Source organism: Bos indicus, chromosome 7, assembly GCF_029378745.1.
Source record: "Bos indicus isolate NIAB-ARS_2022 breed Sahiwal x Tharparkar chromosome 7, NIAB-ARS_B.indTharparkar_mat_pri_1.0, whole genome shotgun sequence".
Taxonomy (NCBI): domain Eukaryota; kingdom Metazoa; phylum Chordata; class Mammalia; order Artiodactyla; family Bovidae; genus Bos; species Bos indicus.
Window position 1 is genome coordinate 59,988,215 of NC_091766.1, and position 23,744 is coordinate 60,011,958.

Here is a 23,744-nt window from a genome sequence, read left to right on the forward strand (position 1 = left end):
CTTTATCATTATTATTGCTTATGTGCATACATGGGTTAATGATAAGCAAACTAAAATCCTATAACTACTTTATGAAGGAGGCTATTTCATCTGATCCTTGCAACAGGGAGCTTGATAGAACGTCCCCTCTCTCAAGTCCACAGTCCTACCCACAGACTAGCAGCACAGAAGTCTTGAAAGAGGGAGAAAGTATTAGAGCTTCTCTCGATACTCACTTTCACCTCAGTTTTAATTTTTTTATTTTGCATGTTTTGTAGTATACCTGATAATATCTTGGTATATATGTAAAATGCTCATATTATGTAAGAGTATTCAAAATTATCTTACTGATAGAGGGCATGATCAAAAAGGTTTGAGACACTGTGTTAGGTACTGTGGTCTCCATGTTAGAGCACTTGAGCAAGGAACAGGATGTGATCTGCCAGCCATGTTGCAAGGTGTGCATTTCATAGTTTGGTGACAAATTTCTGGCTGGGTTAAATGCTTGAAATCAATTCCCATCTCCCCATTTTTCCTATTCCTGTTTCCCAACTACTAGTAGTGGCAGCAGGACCAATTAACATGCAGTGAGTGCTTGCTCTGTGCCAGACACTGTATTAAACATTCTTACATGTCATCTCACTTAAAACTCATAAAAAACTCTGAGGTAGACACTATTATCCCTGATTACAAATGAAGAAACTAAAGTATAATAACCTGTTCAAGAACTACCAGTGGCAGAGCCAAGATTCAGCCCTAAGCCATTTAGGAGTTCCTTGAATAAGCAGGTAGAGCTGAAGGGGTAGTTCTGGATTCAAATACAGACTTAGTCATTTATTAGGGGGGCTGTACAACAGTACTGTGTCTACTTAGAGATACGTGATACGTTGTTTTAATGTCTAGTCCAAATCCTATAGTGGCCCTCCCAGGCAGAGGCAAAGAAAACATGATGCACACGGGATCCTGCATTTCTGATGGATGTTGTATGCCTCACAGTACCAAAGGGAAACTGCTCTTATAATAAACAGTATAATTCTTCACCACCACTGCCCCACCACCACCTGCATCATGGCAAGAAGCCCAAAGTCCTAAGCAGTAAGTACATCAGTGTTTAAAGTGAGTCTCAAGTGAAAAGCACAGCAAACCAGTATGTCTTGTCTTCTGATGGCACGACCTCACCAAATTGTTTACTTGAAACCAGCAACTGAGAGAAGGCAGAGAGGGTGAAAGATTTTCCAAGGCAGGTAGCAAGACAAGCACCAGAGCAGCTGACAATGGCTCTACCTGCTTCTCTAGCAGTCCCGGGGCATGGGTCCTGGATTGTCTCTGTATCCTAGCACGCTCCCTTCATGCCTTGAGACTGCCCTGTAGATCTCAGTGCTTCAAGAGTAACACCAAACAAAGCTCACCTTCCCACCTAACATCTGTATCCATATCATGCTCTTTTTCAGCCAGCTCCCCCATCCCCTACTGCCTATGGACATATGACACCACTTCACTCTACCCAGGAAATTCTAAGCAAGGACAGAGGAGGTCAGTGTATCCCTGTGATGATGAAATAACTTGGCCAAGTCGTGACGGACTTAGAAATGAAACTGAAGCTTGGTATCTGTCTACTGCCCTTTATGGAGAATCCCACTGGGTTCAGAACCTGAATACCGTAAGAATGTCAGGTTCATAATGTACTTGAGGAGCTTAACTGAGACAGAGTATTCTCTTTTCCTTCCCTCTTCTCAAGGAATGGAGTCTGGCTAGGAAACGGCATGACCATTTCCCAGGCATTCAAACCTGGGTTGGTTTATTTCTGGTACCCAGGCTGGAACAGGCCAGGAGACCCAATTAGCAGGATTCCCACTCCTGCTGCTAGGAATATAGTCAGGAAGGATTCCTTCTCCTGTTGAGTCCAGGCTGTGATTGAAACCAAGTACAGAAAGAACATAGATCATCAGAGCAGAAAGGGTCCTCTGAAAAAGTGATGAAGTTGATAATGATAATATGGAAAATGATTACAGTAACAGCAGCTAGCTAGCATTTATTGAAGCTTGACTATGTCAGGCACTGTGATAATCATTTTACATGAATTAGCTCATGTAATTTAACCTCTTGATACTACTGCTGGGCCTCAGTTTCCTTACTTATGAAACAGGGGTGCTTTCCCACAGTTCTCTGGCTCTAACAATCTCAGCTCCTATGACAATTTTGAAGGTGGTCCCTGACTACCTTCAAAACAAAGCTCAAAGGAACTTGACAACAGCAATGCTTCCTTCTTCAGAGTGCTTTATAGTTATTTTACAGCACTCTTTCTCCACTGAGTTGAGCCCCCAAATAGTCCTGGGAAATCAATTAATGGGTACATAGAATAAACAATTTAGTTCGTGCTTCTTATAAAACATTTGGCTCCCAGGCTTGTAAGAGAGCATCAGAAAGCATAAAACTTTGTTTAGTAAGTACAATGTACTAAAAATATCCTTTACTAAGACACTGGAGAAAATTAAAAGGGCACCGGCTTAAGAATCAAGAGTTCCAGATGCTGATCCCTGCTCAGTCACAGCCTCAATCGTGTGACCTTGGGCAGACACTTCAACTTGACCTCAGTTTTGCCATGCATACAATGCTTTCTTGACTCTGCTATTCTGGGATTCTGTCATGTAGAATAGGTCTTCTCAAAGCGGTATGGGCATTCCCTGGTAAATGTGAGTGACCTTTTATTTGTTTATTCGGTTTGTGGTTCTTATTGTTGTTGTTAATTTGTTTAGCTTGTTACTACCAGTGTAGTCCATACCTCATGCAGCTAGAAACCCAGGACACATTTCTCATCAGTCAGATGAGCCGCTAACTCAGGAGTGTCAGACACTTACTTCTATTAAAGTGTTCAATGCTGAGGAAGGCTCCCAGAGCTGTCTGAGACCCTGTTGGAGTCTCAGGTTGGAGCAAGTTCACACCCTGCTCACAGATCATGACTGATCACCAGTTCCATCTCCCAATCTGGAAATGGACCCCACCGATGGTCTGAGATGTAAATGGCATCCCCCCCCAAAAGCATTTATCAGAAAAGCGTCCATTACTGTCTCAATTTCTAAATCCTCTGGGTGGAAAATAAGATCCAGAGATCTGTGGGTCTTTGTAGGGCTGAGCAATTATACCTGTGCTCTGCATAGCACTAATGAGAGTTCAGTGTAAAGGCTACTTGTAAGGGAGTTTTAACACAGAGGTTGACTGGAGAAAAAGTAGGGAAGGAAGTAAGGAGGCAGAAGAGAGGAACAGAAAGAAAATTAGAGGAAAAGGAAGTCTGTACGATTAAACACTTGTGTGTTAGTTGCTCAGCCATGTCTGACCTTTTGTGACCCTATGGACTGTAATCCACCAGGCTTCTTTGTCCATGGAATTCTCCAGGCAAGAATACTGCAATGGGTTGCCATTCCCTTCTCCAGAAGATCTTCCCAACTCAGAGGTCGAATCCAGGTCTCCCACATTGCAGGCAGATTCTTTACCATATTAGGGGATATAAGATGAGTCTTTGAGTTAAAGACCATGGAGGGTTCAATGTCCAAATAATTTTAGACAATGCTGACTATTTTATTTCCCCTCATGGAAATTTATAGCATGCCTTAGCATGTTAAAATCCTTGTAAAGTTCTGCAATTAAAAAAAAATTTTTTTAAGTTTGTCTTAGTCCTAACCAAACTTTTTGGAATCTGAATTACAGAATCCAGTTTTCTTGTAATGCTTATTAATATTCCTGGAATGGATAGTCAGGAAAATTGGTCTAAGGAAACTCAGGCTGCTGGGGTGAAGAGGTATAAAAAGGTCACTGGTTCTTATTTCCAAGGAGTTTACAAAACTGTGGGACAGTATTTGCCTAAATGTGGAATTTTACAAGATTAAAACCAGTTTAGGGTAATAGGTCTGTCTGAGAGTGTTTAGTTGTGTACAACTCTTTTGTGACCCCCATAGACTGCAGTCCACCAGGCACCTCTGTCCACGAGATTTCCCAGGCAAGAATACTGGAGTGGGTTGCCATTTCCTCCTCCAGGGGATCTTCCCAACCCAGGGAACCTGCATCTGATCGGCAGGTGGATTCTTTACCACTGAGCAACCTCTAATACAGCCACCCCATTTTAGATAAGAGTAACACTACACTTCCCAGGATTCCTTGAAGTGAGGCTTGGCCATGTGATTAAATACTGGCCAATGGGATGTAAGCCCAAGTAGACAAGTCAGGCTCTGGAATGTGTCCCTAGGAGAGGGAGTGTGTCCTTCCCTTCCCTCTCCCCCTGCTGTCTGGATTGAAGATATCACAGTTGGGTTTCCCTCCTGGATCTTGAGGACAAGATTCACCCCCTAGGGGTGGTGAGCAGAAAGAAGCCTGGGTCCCAAATGACTAGGCTGTCCCTTTGGTGTTTTACGTGACTGAGAAATAGACTTCTCTGTTGTTTAATTTAGGGCTTCCCAGGTGGTCCAGGCTTCCTAGGTGGCTCAGTGATGAAGAATCCACCTGCCAATGCAGGATACATGCCTTCAATCCCTGGGTCAGGAAGATCCCCTGGAGAAGGAAATGGTTACCCACTCCAGTATTCTTGCCTGGAAAATCCATGGAGAGGGGAGCCTGGGGGGGCAGCAGTTCATGGGGTCCCAAAGAGTTGGACATGACTTAGTAACCGAGCATGCATACACACACGCACACACACACACTCGTTTAATTTAGCTGCTGTTTTTGTAGGTCTTTGTTATATACATGCAGACTGGATGCTAACTAATATAGCCACTGACTACAAGTTGTAGCAGTGGATAACATTGACCAAGTTGTAGCAAGGATAATACGCAAGTGAATAAAAATCTGAGTATTGCAAAGAAAACGTGGAACCCTAGACATATTCCATATACACATAGAGTCTATATATCATTATATTTCTTAAGAAAAATCTTTTAAAAATACCAGTACTTTTAAATATTTTAAATATTTTTTTTTTATCACAGGTTGTTAGCATTTGCAAAACCACTCACAAAGGATCATAACAGCATTAGCCTCATGACACTAAGATAGAGAACTCCAAATGAAATTTGATTTGATGAGGCCCTGGAGTAGGGCCCAAATGACATCTTTTGTGACATGCTCACAGAAGAGCAGCTAGAGCTGGGGTCTCATTAGAAATCACACAATTCCCATCAAAAGGGACATAACCTGTGGATTAGTGCTGGTTTCTCTCAAAGTTAAACAGACATCTTACCATATGACCCAGCAATCCCACTAGTAGGTATTTGCCTGAGGGAAATGAAAACAATTGTCCAAGCAAAGACTTGCACGTGAATGTTCAGAGAACTTATGCAAATAGCCAAAAACTGGAAATGTCTCAGATATCCATTAACAAGAGAATAGATAAACCAAATGTGATACATACAGTGGAATGCTTCTCAGCAAGTAGAAGGATTAAACTATGATACATACAACATCATAGATGATCTCAAAATTATTATGGTGAGTGAAAGTAGTCAGACATCAAAGAGCACATTCTGGATGATCCCATTTACATGATATTCTAGCAGAAACAAGACCAGTCATAGAAGTAACAGACATCAGATGAGTTACTGCCTCTGACTGCAGGTAGAAGTGCAAAGGAATGCAAGTGAATTTTCTAAGGTGATGAGATCATTTTATATCTTAACTAGGGCAGTGATCTGATAAGTATATTCATTGGTCAAAATTCATCAAATTGTACACTGAAAATAAGTGCACTTTATGGTATGGAACTTCACTTTCAATAAAGTTGATTTTAAAGTGTTTTTTAAGGTACTGTGCTAAATGGGGGAAAAAGAAATGCCTTGGAGAAAGAAGGCAAATAGTGATTTGAAATGGATATCCTAAATTTAATGTTAAAGGGGCAAATGTTCTGAATTGCCAGTATTTTTTCTGTCTTTGTTTCTTTCTTTCTTTCTTTTTTTTTTTTTTTTCTTTTTTTGAAGCAAGCTTCTTCTTGCATGAAGATTCTGGATAGCTGTGCTCTAAGAGAAGCTGAAAGCATTGATTTCATGAAAAAGCAACTCTGGGGCTGCCAGTAGGTAACAGAGAACAAATGAGGGAATGCACAGGAGGACCAGACTTAATTGTGCATGAGCCTTCCCTAGGGCAGAGCTTCTCAAATCATCCGTGGTAAAGGACCAGGTGCTTTATGCTGGGGCAGTGGCTTGTTCGTTTTGTAAAATAAAAAGTTATATATTCTAGAGGTCATGTGTCTCCAAACACATCTTCTCAGTGATGTCTGGCCTGTGCACAGACCATTAGCAAACATGCACAGACTGGTCTGGATGCTCAGAGCACTAGCTGGGGGCTTCCCAGAATTGCTTTGAGTCAGGTCCCATATCAGCAGAGAGGCAGAAGCCAAAGACAACTGGGTTGTGAATATGAATGTGGCCTTGTTCGAACACAGTGGACAGTGAGGTCTGAGGAAATGTGCTCACAAAGATTTCAAAACAGGTGCACAAGGTCAACAAAACACTGTTTTGGAAAGTTTCATCTGGCAGCACACACAGGACAGTAAGCAACGGAGAGGCCTGAATCACAGGACTGACGTGGAAGTTATTGCAAGTAACTATGTGGGAGATGACTGGGATTTGAACCTTGATGGTGGCTGGGGGACTGGACAGGATCAAGTGTTGGCCAGAGGGCTAGGAAGGGATTCACAGAGACTGGTGATGGAGTGGAGAGGGGCGAGGGGGTGAAGCCGGGTCAGAGCAGGTCCTTTGATATAGGAGGACGCTGGGAGTCTGAGGAATGAGAAGGGAAGGGAAGAAATTTGTGTCTGCAGCCTCCACTTGCTCTGGGAAATAAGAACGAGGTTCCTGGGTATGCAGGGGCTCCCTGGGCCCAGCAGTCTCCTGAGGGCTGATTTGTTTGTCTTGGCTTCTGGTCCAACAATCCCTGACCCACTGCCACCCACGGTACCACTCACAGTGGGTAACAAGGGGAGACCATTAGACGGGGTGGGAGAGAGCCTTTATGTGTGCCACTTTTCACACCTGGCATGCCTGCTTCCCAGGTGGCTCAGTCAAAAAGAATCTGCCTGCCAAGCAGGAGATTCAGGAGATGCAGGTTTGATCTCTGGGTCGGGAAGATCCCCTGGAGAAGGATATGGCAACCTACTCCAGTATTCTTGCCTGAGAAATCCATGGACAGAGGAGGCTGGTGGACTACCATCCAGGGGGTCACAAACAGTCAGACACGACTTAGCGACTAAACAACAACATGCCCACTTCCAGCTCCTCCTCATCTTCTAGGCCCCACCCAGATGTCACCCTGGGGGTGAATGACTCACCCTCAGTTAAGCTGCTATGGCTCTCCAATGTGTTAGAGCACAAAAACCACATCCCAGCACAGCTGCTCATGTCAAGCTGCCCTGCCACATTGTAGCATCACTGTAAGGGTCACATCCAACACAAGCTTCACCAACCCGTAGCACGTTGCCTAATGCAGATGACCATGCTCAAGATGCAACATAAATGGATGAGGGAGACACCAGAGGAAGGCACAGAATAGGCAAGGAGGTCACGTGAAATGTACTCAACAAGCATGGAGGTGAACAAGGACCAGAAGTCACATGAGATTTATTTCCTCTGCTCTTGATACAGGTATGGCAACCATTATTTGAAACTTGAAACTTCTTCAGCCCCAAATACTTTAGGGGCTCCTCTCTGAATGAAAAAAAACAACTGGCAGGCTAGGTAGAAACTATACTCTGGATTTAGTCAGCAGTGCCCAGAGCAGTCTCTGCTTCAAAGACTGTAAGAAGCTGGGCTGAAGCTGATCTGACCAGTAAACTGAGGAGTCACTACCTTCAGTCTGAGAACAAAGATCAAAAGGGAAGCTGGGCTAGGACTTCCCTGGTTGTCCAGTGGTTAAGAATCCATCTAGCAATGCAGGGCATATGGGTTCAATCCCTGGTCAGGGAACTGAGATTCCACATGCTGTGGGCATGTGGCAATGAAAGATTCTGAATGCAGCACCTAAGACCCTGATGCAGCCAAATAAATAAATAAAAATATTTAAGTAAATATGAAAGAGAGAAACTGGGTCACCCTTTAGCTCTACAGTCCTGAAGTCACTGGTGAGACTATAGAAAGAGGTGGAATTATCACAGATCTGGAGATGGAAGCCCACTTTTGATATGAGGCTGCCCATGCCTGGGGGGCCAGAGAAGGCAATGGCACCCCACTCCAGTACTCTTGCCTGGAAAATCCCATGGACAGGGGAGCCTGGTGGGCTGCAGTACATGGGGTCGCTAAGAGTCGGCCACGACTGAGCAACTTCACTTTCACTTTTCACTTTCATGCATTGGAGAAGGAAATGGCAACCCACTCCAGTGTTCTTGCCTGGAGAATCCCAGGGATGGGAGAGCCTGGTGGGGTGCCGTCTATGGGGTTGCACAGAGTCAGACACGACTGAAGCGACTTAGCAGCAGCAGCAGCAGCAGCAGCATGCCTGGTGGGTGGGGAATAGCCTGGGGTTTATGGTTAGGTCTTTCCTGATGGGTTGATGCCCTGGCCATATAGGAGGTGACATGCTTTGACACCCCTTCAGCAGGAACAATCATCCCAGGGATTTTCTGATCCAGAGAAGAGGCTTCTACAGTACAGAGGAAAGGGACTGAGACCCTGGAGGGAAGATACTAGAACAATCAGAAAGGGGAGTTTTCAGTAGGAAGCAGAGATTCCTGGATGGGAAACAGTCAGTAGTAAAACCAAGGCAGTCCAGGGCAAACTGAGATGATTAGAAGGTACCTAAGAGATCATTGCCTTGTAGTTGTTTTTCAGTCACCAAGTTCACACAGAGGCTAATAAGCAGGGTTGGGACTGGAGCACAGATCTCCAACTAGCCCTGCAGGCCTTTCCCTCAATGGTGTTTGCTTTCAGCATCCTCTGGACCCTCACTTTTTCACTTCCATGACTGCAGCTCCTTCCTTGGTACTACCCTAAACAGAGTATCTTTTGACAGCTGATTACCTGCTACTTGTTAGACAGGAGGGATACTGATGTGCCCTGGGAGCTCTTTGGCTTGTTCTCTGGCAACCTCTATCCTCGTCTAACGAAAGAAATGTTCTTACCCAAGCCTGGGCCAGTGGCTCTGCTTCTCTTTTCACCCCTGGGCCCCAAATTAGACGTAAAGCCTCAAAAGAAATAAAACCCTCTTCCTGTGCCACCCTTAGCACAGCCAGGGGAGAGGGCAGGGTGTAAATAAATGCACATCTGGGGAAACTCAGCAACCAATGGTACAGACCATCTCCAACCACCTGCAAATGGCACCTTCAGTTTTCATCTCTTCTCATTCCTTGGAGGATTGTATGGTTAAGTTAGAAAGTGATTCCCCTGCCCAACCCTCTCAGAATCAGCGGTCCAAGAGTGTGAGGCCCTGGGTGACGCAGTCCGCAGATGTGTGGCAGTGCATGCTTCCCAAGGGACGTAAGATCCAGTGATGGGTGAATAGCTGTACTTCCACAGGCTTTCAAAACAAGCACGTAGAAAATGAGCCCCAGACTGTCTGTTTACAAATGTGTTTTCTTCTTCCCTCTTCTCATGCCTGAGTCTGTTCAGGAATGTCACATTCCAGGCTTTCTGGGCTGACCACGAGTCACAGTGGCAGCCATCGTAATGCCACATAGTCCAGAAGGTAGTACTTCTGAATGAGTCAGGCAGGAGTGCCCGGTGTAAAGCTGCCTCATACTGCTTCATCGTGGGACTCCAAGGCTTGGATCACTGGGTGGTGTGTTTCAAGATTCTTGAAGATAACATGCAGTTTGCTGTCCAGTTCAGTGAGTAACAAAAACAGAGAACTTGGACCACAATAAGAATGAGTCCATTTCTATCACTTTCATAGCCACTCTCTCAATGGATTCTTACAATATCTTTGTGAGGAAAGCTTGGCTGGTGAAGTTCAGAGGGTGGAAATGCCTCAGATCAGATGACTGGTAAGGGCCAGGTAGGTCTAGAAGCCAAGTTATTGGAGGTAAACATGCTTCAGAGCTTTTCCCACTGCACCATCCAATGTCTGTCTACTCCATCCCCTTTTATAAGTGGATCTGCTCTTTAATCCATTATGTGGATTGGCAAAGTCACAGAGGCTTTTCTGAAGCATTGAGGTGGAAGTTTTGCAGTAAAGCAAATGAGGATTTAAACAAGGATTAAATAAAATAAGGTTTGGGAAACAGCAGAGTGTCCTGGCTGAGAGCCATCACTCTGGAGCTTCTGGACCTGGATTCAAGCCCCAGGTTTGCCACTTACTAGCTGTGTGACCTTGGATATGTCACATCACCTCTCTGAGTTTCATTTTCCTGAAGTGTGGATAAAATCAGTACCTGCTACATAGGGCTGTGAGGATTAAATGTGAGAATGTATGCAAAATAGCTTAGCAAAAAATGGGCACTTGATAAATATTTGCTGAATAATGAACTGAAATGATTGGCAAGGCTGGGATATGAAAAAAAGAGCTGGTTGACTCTGCAGCCAGGGCTTTTAACTTTTTATGAAATGTTGATGCCCAAACTTGTCAAACACCTACCACCAGACAGTGAGGGTAGGAGGCACTCTTGAAAGAGTTGGGTGGTTCTCCTTGAAGCCCCTTCCTGGCCTCAAACATCCATACCTCTCACCTGTTTCCTTGGATAAATTACAAAGACCTTCCAAAATGAGGAGTTTGGGAAGGGAGTATAAACTTCATACCAGAGGTATGAACTCATAGCTGATGAGCAAAAATAGTTGGGTAGATCTAGTCTCATTCTACACCCAAGATGGGCTGTTTCTGCCTTAGGGGTTAGAGTTGTGGTGTGCCAGGGCAGGAAGGGACCAGACAGAGATGCTGTTTGGTGAGAACATGGAGGCCCAGAAAGATGAAGCAGCTTGCTCGAGACTGCACAGCCATGCTGTGGCAAAACCATGACTGCAGTCCAAGCTTCTTGCCCCAGACTCCCTGCCACCACCTCCCTAAATACACAGGCTTTCAAAATCATTAAGGCACAGAATCAGTCCAGCACTAAGCTTCTGAAATCCCCATGGGCCCTCCCACAGTTCCTCCTCAGGACAAAATCGCTCAGGGGTAAACAGTATTAAAAAGCCTTTTGAGATGGCAGAGGAGGTGTTCTCTCAGACAGGGGCTCTGAAGAGAAATTGAGCTGAAATACTGATTCGATCCTCAGATCACCTGGGCTCCACATCGTGTGCAATTTTACCTTTTCAGTATTTCAGATGGTGAAGTGTCACGTTTATGAGCCTGATGTGCCCTGATAAGTGCATTCCAAATGTCTCTGCAGTGATGCCAAAGCAGGGACACACCTTGTTCAGCCCTCACTGGAGTCTTGGGGAAACAGGTTGCTCCAATCCTTTGTCAAGTTTATTAGGAGGTACCCCACCCACCCCACCCATGAATTCCAAACAGCTTCGTTCTCACTGTCCTTCACAACTAGGTCACTGGCCTGGCAGGGGAAAAGATTCTGAAATCCCAGAATATTAGAGTTCAGGAACACTCAGAGGAAACTCCTTACCTCTCAGCTGAGGGAACTGAGGCTCAGGGAAAGGGTCACACTTTGGGCTCAAGGTGAGTGTTTTGGTTGTTTGGCCCACAGTTTCCTTCCTGAGTGGTGGCCTGAGCAGTTCAGATAACAGAGTATCTTACCAAGAAGCCAGGGTTCCAGGGAAGCAAGGAGCAAAAAGAAGCACCCAGCCCTAGGAGCTTCTAGGAGCACTTGGCAGTCCAGGGAGGCCTGATTCTTACTGCACATGTATTCCAGAGTAAGCAGCCAGGAATTTGCATAACATGAAGTCATGCCTCCTTCAGACCAAAGAAAAGGAAACTTTTCCCTTTTCACGTCTTCTTTCATCCCTAAAGCTGGATTTCCTAAACAAGTATCACTTGGAAAAGGGACCCCCTTCATTTGTAGTAAGAGATATGTACTTTACATGCAAGGAAAGATAATCCCTAGTTTCAAAGCTAAGCCACATTCCTAAGAAATATTTCCTCCTTTTGAGGTAATTCAATTAAAACAGTAGGCACGGTTCTCTGGGAATATATAGTTCTAGAACTGAATAATCCATTAGATCTAGAAAGCTTGCTTGTCCAGAGTCATTCATTTTTGGGGGATTTGAGTTTAGGGCTGGGGATTTTCTTTCAGGTTTGTTTGGTTTTGGTTGCCGGGGGTGGGGTCATTCTCAAATATACTTGGAAAGACCCAGTTAAGCCCAAGCAAAGTAACAACAATCCCTCTGAAAAACAAATACTCACAGGTAAGAATATGCACAGACTCAGGAAACAAATGTTGATTCCTAAACTCATCTTTGAGACCTTCTGAAAGCTTTTTGCCTAAGAGAACAAAGACAGCATAGGTACCTCTATGAATCAGACCTTAAAAACTATCTGTTCCTTCATGTATCACTGTATAATACCTTCAGACTTTGATGAGAAAATACTTTAAAACAAATCCATGAAATTTGAAAAGAAAAAGGTGTGTTTTCCAGAGAATCAAGTAATGTTCTCAGCAGTAAAAAGCAGGAAAACTTTATCCTCCTCGGGGCTGCTATCCCAGGCAAGGCTTATCGTCTCTCTGCAGACTGCGGATTCTCCCTGATAATTGAAGGACGAATCAGAGAGGAGTCTGGTAAACAGAAGGCACTCAATAAATGTTTGTTTTATAAGTAAGAGCCAGAAAGAGAATTTTTATAGATTGGAAGTAAAAAAAAAAATAAATTTACTTTGGAGAGTGGTAAGAGAAATGAATGCTTCATCTATTTCACTTTGAGCAAAGATTGACAGGGGTTAATACTGGTCCTTATAACAACATCACAACTAACACTTACTGAGTGCCTTCTCTATGCCAGGCACTAACATACAGTGTTTCCTATCAACTTCTTCATCTAGCTCTAAATAACTGTCATCATATCCTTTTTACTGGTTGGGTAACTTAGGATTATGGAAGTTGAATAACTTGTCTAATACATGGCAGAGCTGGGATCAGAACACAGGTCATCTCATTTCAGAGCCTGTGTCTTAAATCATTATGTTCTACCACCTGCCAATCTACAGAGCTTTTTGTAATTTAGTTAATTAGGGCCCTGGGAGTAGGGTATTTTATTTTCATTAATTAGCAGAAAATAAACTTCAAGTTCAGCATGTGCTATTGAGTGCTGAAGTGTGACTCTTGACCTGGTTCAGGAACTGTTGGAATTCCTCATTCAGCAAACCTAGGTTCATTCATTCAAATCCATATCAGCACCTTAGATAAAACCAGGTTCTGTACTCAATATGGGAAATGCTGAAAGAAGAGACACAGGGCCTGCCTTCGGGGAGTTCCCAGTCTAGTGAAGAGAAGCAAACCTGTGAGTAAGTTGCCACCATTCAATCTGGCAAGTGCTGTAGTCAGTGCATGTGTGAGGTCCTATGAATAGCAGAGCCGAAGATGTAGTGAATGTAGTGCTTTATGTGAATTCATGATACACAGCAGGAGAAGCCTGAGATTGAATCCTGGCTCCTCCATGTAATGAGTTGAATGACCTGGACAAGTTCCGTAACTTTCTAAGCTTCAGTTTTTAATCACCTTTAAATGCTGACAGTAGTATAATTCATGCTTCATCCCACTGTTACACGATGAAATGATACAATGTCTGCTGCAGCACATGACCTAACACATAGTAAATGCTATATAAATGGAAGCCATTAGGGAGGACTAGTCTAGGGAGTCAGGTATGATTCTACACAAGCCTGGGATAAGAAGACTTAGTTGAAAGTGGTCATTTCAGGAGAAGAGACTTTGGAAAGAAGCAAAAAGGGGTAAATATGCATTGTGTGCTATGGGGAAAGAGTGGTTTACTAGGACAAAAAGGAAAGCAATTAGCAATGTCCAGTACTCTGGGCACAAGTGTGCAAAGACACAGGTACAAGGAATTTTTTGTAATGGGATTATGGATGAGTGAACACACAAATATACACAAATATATAAGTAAACAAATAAATAAATTGAAACAGCCATCAAAGAAGACTGGTGAATAGATGAATGAATGAACAAATAAATAAATGGTATTTCTAAACCTCAGTATTTATCACAAGAAGATTGGCTAAATGAAGTGTGATACAGTTATGAAATGGAACACTGTTAGGACATTTTAAAAATTATATATGTCTGTATATACTGCCTCTTGAGAAACCTATATGCAGGTCAGGAAGCAACAGTTAGAACTGGACATGGAACAACAGACTGGTTCCAAATAGGAAAAGGAGTATGTCAAGGCTGTATATTGTCACCCCGCTTCTTTAACTTACATGCAGAGTACATCATGAGAAACGCTGGGCTGGAAGAAGCACAAGCTGGAATCAAGACTGCCGGGAGAAATATCAATAACCTCAGATATGCAGATGACACCACCCTTATGGCAGAAAGTGAAGAGGAACTAAAAAGCCTCTTGATGAAAGTGAAAGAGGAGAGTGAAAAAGTTGGCTTAAAGCTCAACATTCAGAAAATGAAGATCATGGCATCTGGTCCCACCACGTCATGGGAAATAGATGGGGAAACAGTAGAAACAGTGTCAGACTTTATTTTGGGGGGCTCCAAAATCGCTGCAGATGGTGATTCCAGCCATGAAATTAAAAGACGCTTACTCCTTGGAAGGAAAGTTATGACCAACCTAGATAGCATATTCAAAAGCAAAGACATTACTTTGCCAACAAGGTCCGTCTAGTCAAGGCTGTGGTTTTTCCAGTAGTCATGTATGGATGAGAGTTGGACTGTGAAGAAAGCTGAGTGCCGAAGAATTGATGCTTTTGAGATGTGGTGTTGGAGAAGACTCTTGAGAGTCCCTTGGACTGCAAGGAAATCCAACCAGTCCATTCTAAAGGAGATCAGTCCTGGGTGTTCTTTGGAAGGAATGATGCTAAAGCTGAAACTCCAGTACTTTGGCCACCTCATGCGAAGAGTTGACTCATTGGAAAAGACTCTGATGCTGGGAGGGATTGGGAGCAGGAGGAGAAGGGACGACAGAGGATCAGATGGCTGGATGGCATCACCGACTCGATGGACATGGGTTTGGGTGAACTCCGGGAGTTGGTTTTGGACAGGGAGGCCTGGTGTGCTGCAGTTCATGGGGTCACAAAGAGTCGGACACAACTGAGCAACTAAACTGAACTGATATACTTACATGGAAAGACATCTGCAGCATAGCATTAAATAAAAATACCAATTGTAGAAGGGTACTAAAATAATCCCAAATTTGTAAGTAACAGCATAGTGGAAGGTTTACCAAACTATTTTATAATGGTTGCTTCTGGGGAATGGCTTAGAGTTGGGGGTCAGGGAGTGTTGGCTTAGCCACATAGTGCTAACAGGTCCCCTGGACCACAAGGGAATTCCCAAGGTGATGTTTCATTTTCTACTCTACATACTTCTTCAATATTTTAATTCTTTATAAAATGAGTATTATTGGGGGTATTTTTATAATAAATATTTTAATTTAAATTTTAATACTTTGAAAGAGTTGAATAGATTTTTTTTTTTAAAGGATTTATTCAGAGGTCATTTGTTACCCATCAAAAAGCAGGTTCAGTGGCAGAGTAGTGGTGCAGATTGACAAAGGAGTGCAGTGAAAAGTGGAATCAGCAGTGGTAGCTCTTCTTTGCCCACATGTCAAACAGAGGACAAGGAGCCAGAGAACAGCAGAAAGTAGGGGTGCTGCAGAAGTCTTGAAGGAAGGTCCAGGGTGGGACCAGGGAAGAATAAGACAAAACAGGTGACAGGAATACATTTAGTGGGGAAGAAAGGAAGGAAGGATGGAGGGAGGGAAGGAGGGAATGAGATGGTGGTTGACAATCCTGAGTTCCAAGAAAATGGAGGGTAGTCTCAGGCTTATCAGTAGGGCAGGTAGGAGGTGGTTTCCTGATTAGGTAGGTGAAGTGGTGAGATGGTGACCTCAGGTTAGAGGCTTGATGCGATAGATTGCTGTTCAGTAGCTCAGCTGTGTCAAACTCTTTTTGACTCCATGGGCTGCAGCAAGCCAGGCTTCCCTGTCTTTAACCATCTTCCAGAGTTTGTTCAAACTCATGTCCATTGAGTTGGTGATGCCAACAAACCATCTCATGCTCTGTCATCCCCTTCTCCTCCTGCCTTCTATCTTTCCCAGCATCAGAGTCTTTGCCAATGAGTCAGCTCTTGAGATTAGTGGACATGATTTCTGACTACTCAGAGGGGATGGGATGAAGCACCTCCTTATTACTCCCAGCTAAGGCCTTCCCATTCCTGGACTCCCCATTCCAGGTTTCCAGGCTTCCTTGTGCCAGCCCACCCTTGGCTTTCTCCAGACACAACTCTTTGTTTGCTGTAGTGCCCCTGGGGATATAATGAGGAAGGGCAGAGGGTGGGTGGCCTGTGACTACAACTACTAACAATGCTGCTTCCAGGTATTTTGTCCCCAGTGGAATAAAACTTTTTTTGTTGTTGTTAAGGAAAGGAGACTGGGACAAGCTCTCTAGAGTACACTAGAAGTACCTGAAGGTGCTCAGAGCCAAAGTCTTTCCTCACACCCTGGGTCACCTGGGGATTAGCAGACGTGTGTCCTCATTTTTCTACTTGAAACTATAACCAGCAACTCATTAGCGTTGACAATTTCACTATTGCTGAAATCACCCTTGGCTCATGGTACTTGGAAATATGGAAGGACAGAAGAAAGAGGAAAAATAGTAGGAGAAAAAAAAAAATGGGAACAGGGAAGAATGTGAGTCTCCAGGTCTCAGAAGGAAGTAAAAAGGGGTGCCCTGCAACCGAACCAAGAGGGTTTGGGGTCTTGGGTGAAGAATTTTAGATGTTTTCTTTGGGCTGTTCCATGTGAGAATCCATCCTCCCCTCTCAAACTAGGAGGCTGTTCCAGAGACTGAATGAGATGCACACAGTTTCTGCTCCTCTCCAGCCCAAATGTCTAAGGTAGACTGGGTTCAGGATGGGCACACACCCCTGCTTGGGGGAGTGGAACAGGATGATCCTGCCAGCCTGGGCTGAGTCGGGGTCTGTGCCAGGTGAGGTTTAGTCCAGAGGAGATCAGCTAACAGTCATCTAGCACTCAGTGACAGAGTTCCTCCACCTTCTCTGCTGTGTTGAGGATCAGAAGGCTCTGGGCCAACTGCAGCAGAGGTATGGTATCTAAGAATACTTTAAGAGCTTGGAGGAACCTTAAAGATCATCCAGACAGAAGTGATCACTTCCTCCTCTTGGTCTCTACAGCACTTCTTGAAGGTAGCATGCTGTATTTTTAATTTATTATCATGCATCTATTCAAAAAACCCTATTGTATTCACTGTGGCATTGCCAAAGCGTGGCATCTACCCTGAGGTAGATTCAGCTTCCCTTTGTGTGTGCTTGTTGCCTTTATTGGTGAGAAAAAAATGAGTCCAAAAAATTGGAAAGACATTCCAAGCTATTAACTTGAGCAGGCTAATGACATGCTGACCAAAGGATTAGCTCCAGCCTGTAGCATTCAGGCCAAAACATGAAGGCTTTCTACAGGGTATAGCAAGATGGAGAGAAAGCAGTTCCAACACAGTGTGTCCTGAGCAGGGGCAGCCTGGGAGCCACATCATGGAAGCAGCCTTGTAAGCAAAAGTAATTTACAGGAATATCTGACTAAGGAGGCCAGATCCTCCAAAGATGCTCTAACCCTAAGGTAGAGTATACAAGTTACCATCTTTCGTTTTTGCATTAAGAAGTGACCCCATCTCCCTCCAAGGAGAGTAAGCAGTCCTTCAAACCTTCTCAGATGTGTTTAAAAAGTACCTTAAGTAAAGTTAGGCGTCCAGGTGGGTTGCTGAGTTGTGTGTCAGGGACTCTGTCTGTGTGCTCAATCGTGTCAGACTCTGCTACGCCATGGACTATAGTCCACCAGGCTCTTCTGTTCGTGGGATTTCCCAGGTAAGAATATTGGAGTGCTTAGCCATTCCCTTCTCCAGGGACCAAAACTTCTTCACCCAGGGATCTAACCCCGGTACCCTGTGCCTCCTGCATTGCAGGAGGATTCTTTACCCACTGAGCCATTACCAAGGCTCAGACTTTGAATTAAGCCTTCATATGACAGCCTTCAGAACACTTTCAAACAAAAGAAAGGAGAAATCCTTTGAAACAGTATCTGCCAAAGTGTTTCCTCAAAATACTAGTCCCCACATATGTTTTTGAAAGAAAAACATGGTTCTGTGACCAAAAAAGATGAATAAATGCTGCATTCTACCCCTGCTCTGCGGGAGTCATCACATACATTAGCACCTCAAAGTCACTGAGAAATCCTGTAGTAAGGAATCAGGTTGAATTTTGTTCAACCCAGTATTGCACAAAATTATGTCACCAGGGGACACTTTGTTCCATATTAGACTTAGGACAATGGTTTTCAGATGTTTTATTCATAGTACACTTTCAAATTCTGGAATTTGGGGCAGCACACTTGAAATCAGTAAAGCAGGCAACGGGCAGGGGCAGGTCCGATGTTTAAGGTCTCTCCACGGGACCATCAGAACTGTGTGGTTCACTCAGTGCCCCTCAGTCCTGAGTTGAAGGCTGACTTGAACTTTGCTTTGCCCTAATCATGCTTTCTCATGAACTCCAAAACCAAGTTGCCACCTACCCCAGTAAAGTCTTCGCAAGTCTTCCTTGAAGTGCCTCAGCTTTACACAACACCTCTTTACAGCCAGTTGACCTGGCTCTGCGGCACATCCCTCCATCTACTTAGCTCAGCAGGCACCCTTGCAACAGTGTGATGTGCAGCTGAAGCAAAAATAAATTTTACACACATTCAAAAGTTTGGCAGCACATCCATAAATAATTTAAACCACACAGGCTGAAAGCACCAGCCCTGGAACTGGTATTCCAAGAAGAAACTAGAAGGGCTGTTGCAAAGAGGCATTTATGCAAGGTTATCTCGAGGATAACACTTGCTCCTCAAGAGGCATGGGCGGTTGGAGGGGGGATGCCGGGCTGCTGGATCCCTGGGAGCTGGGATCCAAGGTCCTCCCAAACAGGGAGACAGAGAGTAGTATATAAATATTATTTTCCTGTTTCCAGTTCTTCAAACTATAAATTTCCTTGGAAGCGTTTCAGTATCTATTTAGTTAGCTACATGCTTGTGATGTGTTATTTTCTTAAAGCAACCTACGAGGAAAATATGGTAACCTTTAATTAATTCTCATTAGGGGATAGGGATATGTGAAAGAACGTCCGACAAGAGCGAAGGCCCCTGCACCCTCCTCCTGCCTCTGCCTTATGAGCAAATAGCTGCACTCCTCTGAGGCTCAATTTCCTTAGCAGTAAAAAGGTGGGTTGAATTTGATAACTTCTAGAACCCTTTCAAAGCTGATATTATTCTGACTTACGGAATGCACAGGAAATAGTTCTAAAAATAATACATAAATAATAAATGAAGTATATGGATGACATTATTATTGAATGATTATTTATTTACCATTAACATTTATTGAAAACAATGTACCAGCGTTGTTCCAAGTTCTTTGCATGTTATTATATATTTAGACTTACAACATTCCTATGAGCTATATGTCATTATTACCTTGTTTTACAGATATTAAGATATTAATTTCTTACAGAGATTAAAAAGCTTGGCCAGGACAACACTGATAGTAAGTAATAGAGATAAGATTTGAACTCAACATCTTGACTCCAGAGTGACTATGATGTTGATTTTTCCAAAATATCAAGCTTAAAAATGTAGTAACAGATGCTGGTGTATCTTTCTATATGAAATGTGTGTAAAATATAAATCTAGGAAAGAAAACCCAAATACCTAAAGGGGGAAGATTTCTAAAAGGGGCTGATATGATAACAAAACTAAAATTTCCAGCCAAAACACAGACTGAAATCTATTTCACATATGCCCCAGTGGCCTGACACGTTGGACCCGGGTTGTTAAGTTGCCATGGCAAAGTTCCGGAGCTAGGTTCAGGAAGGAGTGAGGTAAACTGCAGGGTGAGCCCCAGAGGGAGGAAGCTGGCAGGCATCCAAGGGAAGGTAGTGTGAGTTAGACAATGGAAACAGAATCCTTGCATCGAGAAGAGCTACTAGGAAGCTTAGAGGTCACCCTATCAAAGCTCCCCCCCGAATCAGGCATTCCCTTTACAACAACCTGATGTGTATTTATGCTGAGCATTCCTAGAGATGGAGCTTGCTCTGATTACCAGAGAGCCGTTTCCAATTGCTAGACACCCAAAGATATTAGAAAGATCCATTCCTTTAATGAGACAAAATACGTCTTATGGTGATTTCTGCCATGGGCCCTGGTTCTGCCTCTGAGGGACTCCAAAATAACATGTGACCCACCCCCCTTTCCTATGATAGCCTTCAGAAATTAGAAGGTTCACTGAGTCCTTCACCATCAAGCTAAAGAGACTGGTCCCTGCAGATATTCCTCACGGGGCAATTCTAGTGCCATGACCATCCCAGTTGCCATCCTGTGGGCACTATCAGACTGACTGAGACCACAGCTTACTCACCTTGGGGTCCTTTGCAGGACCTAGCTCAGGGCCTGCCACATGGTAGTAGACACAATGTGATTTTTAATTTGAACAAAATGGAACAAGGAAACTGCAAAGGGGAAATATGGTTAAAAAGTGAGAGCCTACGTCCTTGATAGCGTCATTCAGACAGCAGCTAGATCCATTTCTAGATCTGGGGCCATTTTCTAGATCCTGCCTAGGGGTTTCATTTTCTTCATGTGCTGCCACTGGGCTTTGGGAACACTGATCCCTGCCTGACACTTAAAAGGGGCATTTTAGGAATCAGCATTATGATCCTGGTGCCTAGCCCAGGGCCTGGCGCCCAGTAACTACCAGATAAACACCGAACAAATGACTAGCAATGGCAGGTTATTATGCACCTACCACGTGCTGAGTTCTTATGTATATTATGCATATTACCTGATTCAAACTTGCAACTCCATTTTAAAAAAGTAATATACCCATTTGGCTAATGAGGAAACTCAGAATCCAAGAGGTTAAGAAATGTACCCAAAGTGACTCACCCAGCAAGTGGAAAAGCCACAATTCAAACCCAGACCTGCTGATTTCTAAAGCCTATTGCTTTTAACCACCTAATACCCTCCTAAGACAAAAAATGAAAGAAAGATGGAGAAGCAGAACAACAGAGAGACAGGAAAAGGAAAGAGCATTGAAATTAGCTTTTGAACTATAAAACTCTCTGTGAGAGGAAGCTTTGAGACCTGTGTAAGAGAGTGTTGCTTTCTAGATCCATCATGTCCAGGTTTTTCTAAACTGGAAATCAGAGGTGGAAAATTCTAGATTCTGATGGCCCTGCTTGGCATGCGGAGGCTGTTGTGGGGCTGTTTCCGTAGCTCTCAGGGAGCTCCAGAGAGCTCCATTCATCTATTGATGGACACTTAGGTTGCTTCCATATCTTGCCTATTGTAGATAATGTTACAATGAACACTGAGTGCACATATCTTTTCTAGTTTCTGCATAGTCAGATAATACCCAGAAATAAAATTTCTAAGTCACATGGTGGTTATGTTTTAAATTTTTTGAGGAACCTCCATACTGTTTTCCATAGTGGTTATACCAATTTACATTCCTACCAACAATGCACAAGGATTCCCTTTTCTCCATACCCTCTCCAACATTTATTTCTTGTCTTTTTAATAACAGCCATTCTGACAAGTGTGAAGTGATATACGAAAGTGGTTTTTAATGACCTGTTTAGTCGATATCCCCTATAAAGTCTGAGTTCCATGAAGCAGTAGACTGTATCTGTTGTGCTCACATTTCTGCCCCCAGAGCAACAGTAATCATGGAAGAAACATCTGAAGGTAGTCAGATGTTCTAGCCCAGCTTTTGTCTGTAGCTGGCTGTATGCTTCAGGAAACTCCCTCCCCATCTCTAGGCCTGTTTTGCCAAAAATAAAGTGAGACAGATGGGCTAGATAACCTCTGAGGCTTCTCACCATCTTTATGTTCTAGATTCAACAACTTGAGAACATCAGCCCAAAGCAAAATAATTTTAGAGCAATATCACTTGTGAAGGAAGACCCTGGGAATGTAATTCCCTCCTGTGGTATGGGCTGTGTTTACAAAACAAACCCAAGAAATCATCATAAATCATTCCAAGTGGAGCTTTCTGAGCTGAAGCAACAAGACAAAAATACCTCCGGGCACAGCTCTTCTGGGCCCCCACCCAGCTAAAGGGAAGCAGGGCCAGCCAGCGCTGTACCCTCTGAAGAGTCACTTACCGGGTTTTTTCCACACTGGGCCCCTCAGCAGAGCTTCTCTCCTGACCTTAAGACTTCTCACTCCTTCTAGGACCTTCACCATTCTAGTTCCTGGCAAAGAGGAAGTGACCTGAAAAGACAAGGGATTGAGTTCTTGGTCAACCACTTCTGAGATGTGTGTAACTCTCCATAAATTTTTCCTTCATTCTGATCTGATCTGTCAAATAGGAGTTGACATAAGGTTCTAACAACCTTTAAAATACACAGAGGGGAAATGCTTTGAAAATCTTAAAAGGCTATAAAAATTCAGGGATTACTTTTGACCATTTTTTTCTGACTTGTTCATTGACTAAAAGGCAGCCACCAAGAATCTCAGTATTTTATCTCTAACTGGGGAATGGAAGGCTTGGTCCCCAGGTCAAAGAATCTCAGGCACCCAAGCAGCAGGTGGTTGAATCACCCTGGACTGGCTTAGCTTGCTGTAAAGGAAGATCTAATTCAAGCTTCTTGTGGTGTCCCTGAGTCGAGGTCACAGGCCCTTGCTCTGAGGCAGACCCAGCCCCAAGAGCTGCCAGTGGGTACAGAAATGCCTGAGTCCCAGTGATTCTGGGGACTCTGAAGTCACAGTGTAGCTGAAGGATTTAGAGCATGTACTTTGATGCCAGACAGACGCTGGTTTCCTCTCTGCCACTTACCAGCTCTAGAAGGTTCTGTTTCCTCTTCAGTGAGAAGAGCTGATTGACCTCAATATTAAAAATGATGCTGCATGTAAAGCATTGAGCTTGTGAACATGTCACATGTGAGCCATTCAAAAAATAGCATTATTGCTATTGTTATTTTTGTTGCCATTTTTATTCCAGGGTCAAAAGCCTGCCTACTTTGGTATACACAGTACCCCATCCACCCACAGACACCTATACACACACACACACACACACACACACACACACACAGGTCTTCTCTAAATGTCCTGAGTACTCTTTCTACTTCCTGCCTTGTCTAGCTTTGCCTCGTCCTTCCTGTTTTCCTCTAACAACTCTGCAAGACAAATACTTCTAAATTTACCTGTAACTGACCTTATTTTACCCAGTATTCCTCAGAACATACATCTGGAAAGTTTGGACAAAGAAGTCGTGGTCAATAAGTTATACCAAATTTAAGAGCCATTATGGAAATGCTGGGCTGGAAGAAGCACAACCTGGAATCAAGATTGCTGGAAGAAATATCAATAACCTCAGATATGCAGATGACACCACCCTTATGGCAGAAAGTGAAGAGGAACTAAAAAGCCTCTTGATGAAAGTGAAAGAGGAGAGTGAAAAAGTTGGCTTAAAGCTCAACATTCAGAAAACAAAGATCATGGCATCTGGTCCCATCACTTCATGACATATAGATGGGGAAACAGTGGAAACAGTGTCAGACTTTATTTTGGGGGGCTCCAAAATCACTGCAGATGGTGATTGCAGCCATGAAATTAAAAGACACTTACTCCTTGGAAGGAAAGTTATCACCAACCTAGATAGCATATTCAAAAGCA

At 43.6% G+C, this 23,744-nt stretch overlaps 1 long non-coding RNA gene across 1 annotated transcript in view; it reads right to left on the reverse strand.

Moving 5' to 3' along the window:
• Positions 1-22,975, reverse strand: part of LOC139184196 (uncharacterized) — a 119,299-nt gene extending 96,324 nt beyond the window's left edge. The window contains exon 1 of the long non-coding RNA XR_011567741.1: positions 22,229-22,975. This is a non-coding gene — a long non-coding RNA (uncharacterized lncRNA). The remainder of the gene's footprint in view (positions 1-22,228) is intronic.
• Positions 22,976-23,744: the final 769 nt, after the last annotated feature.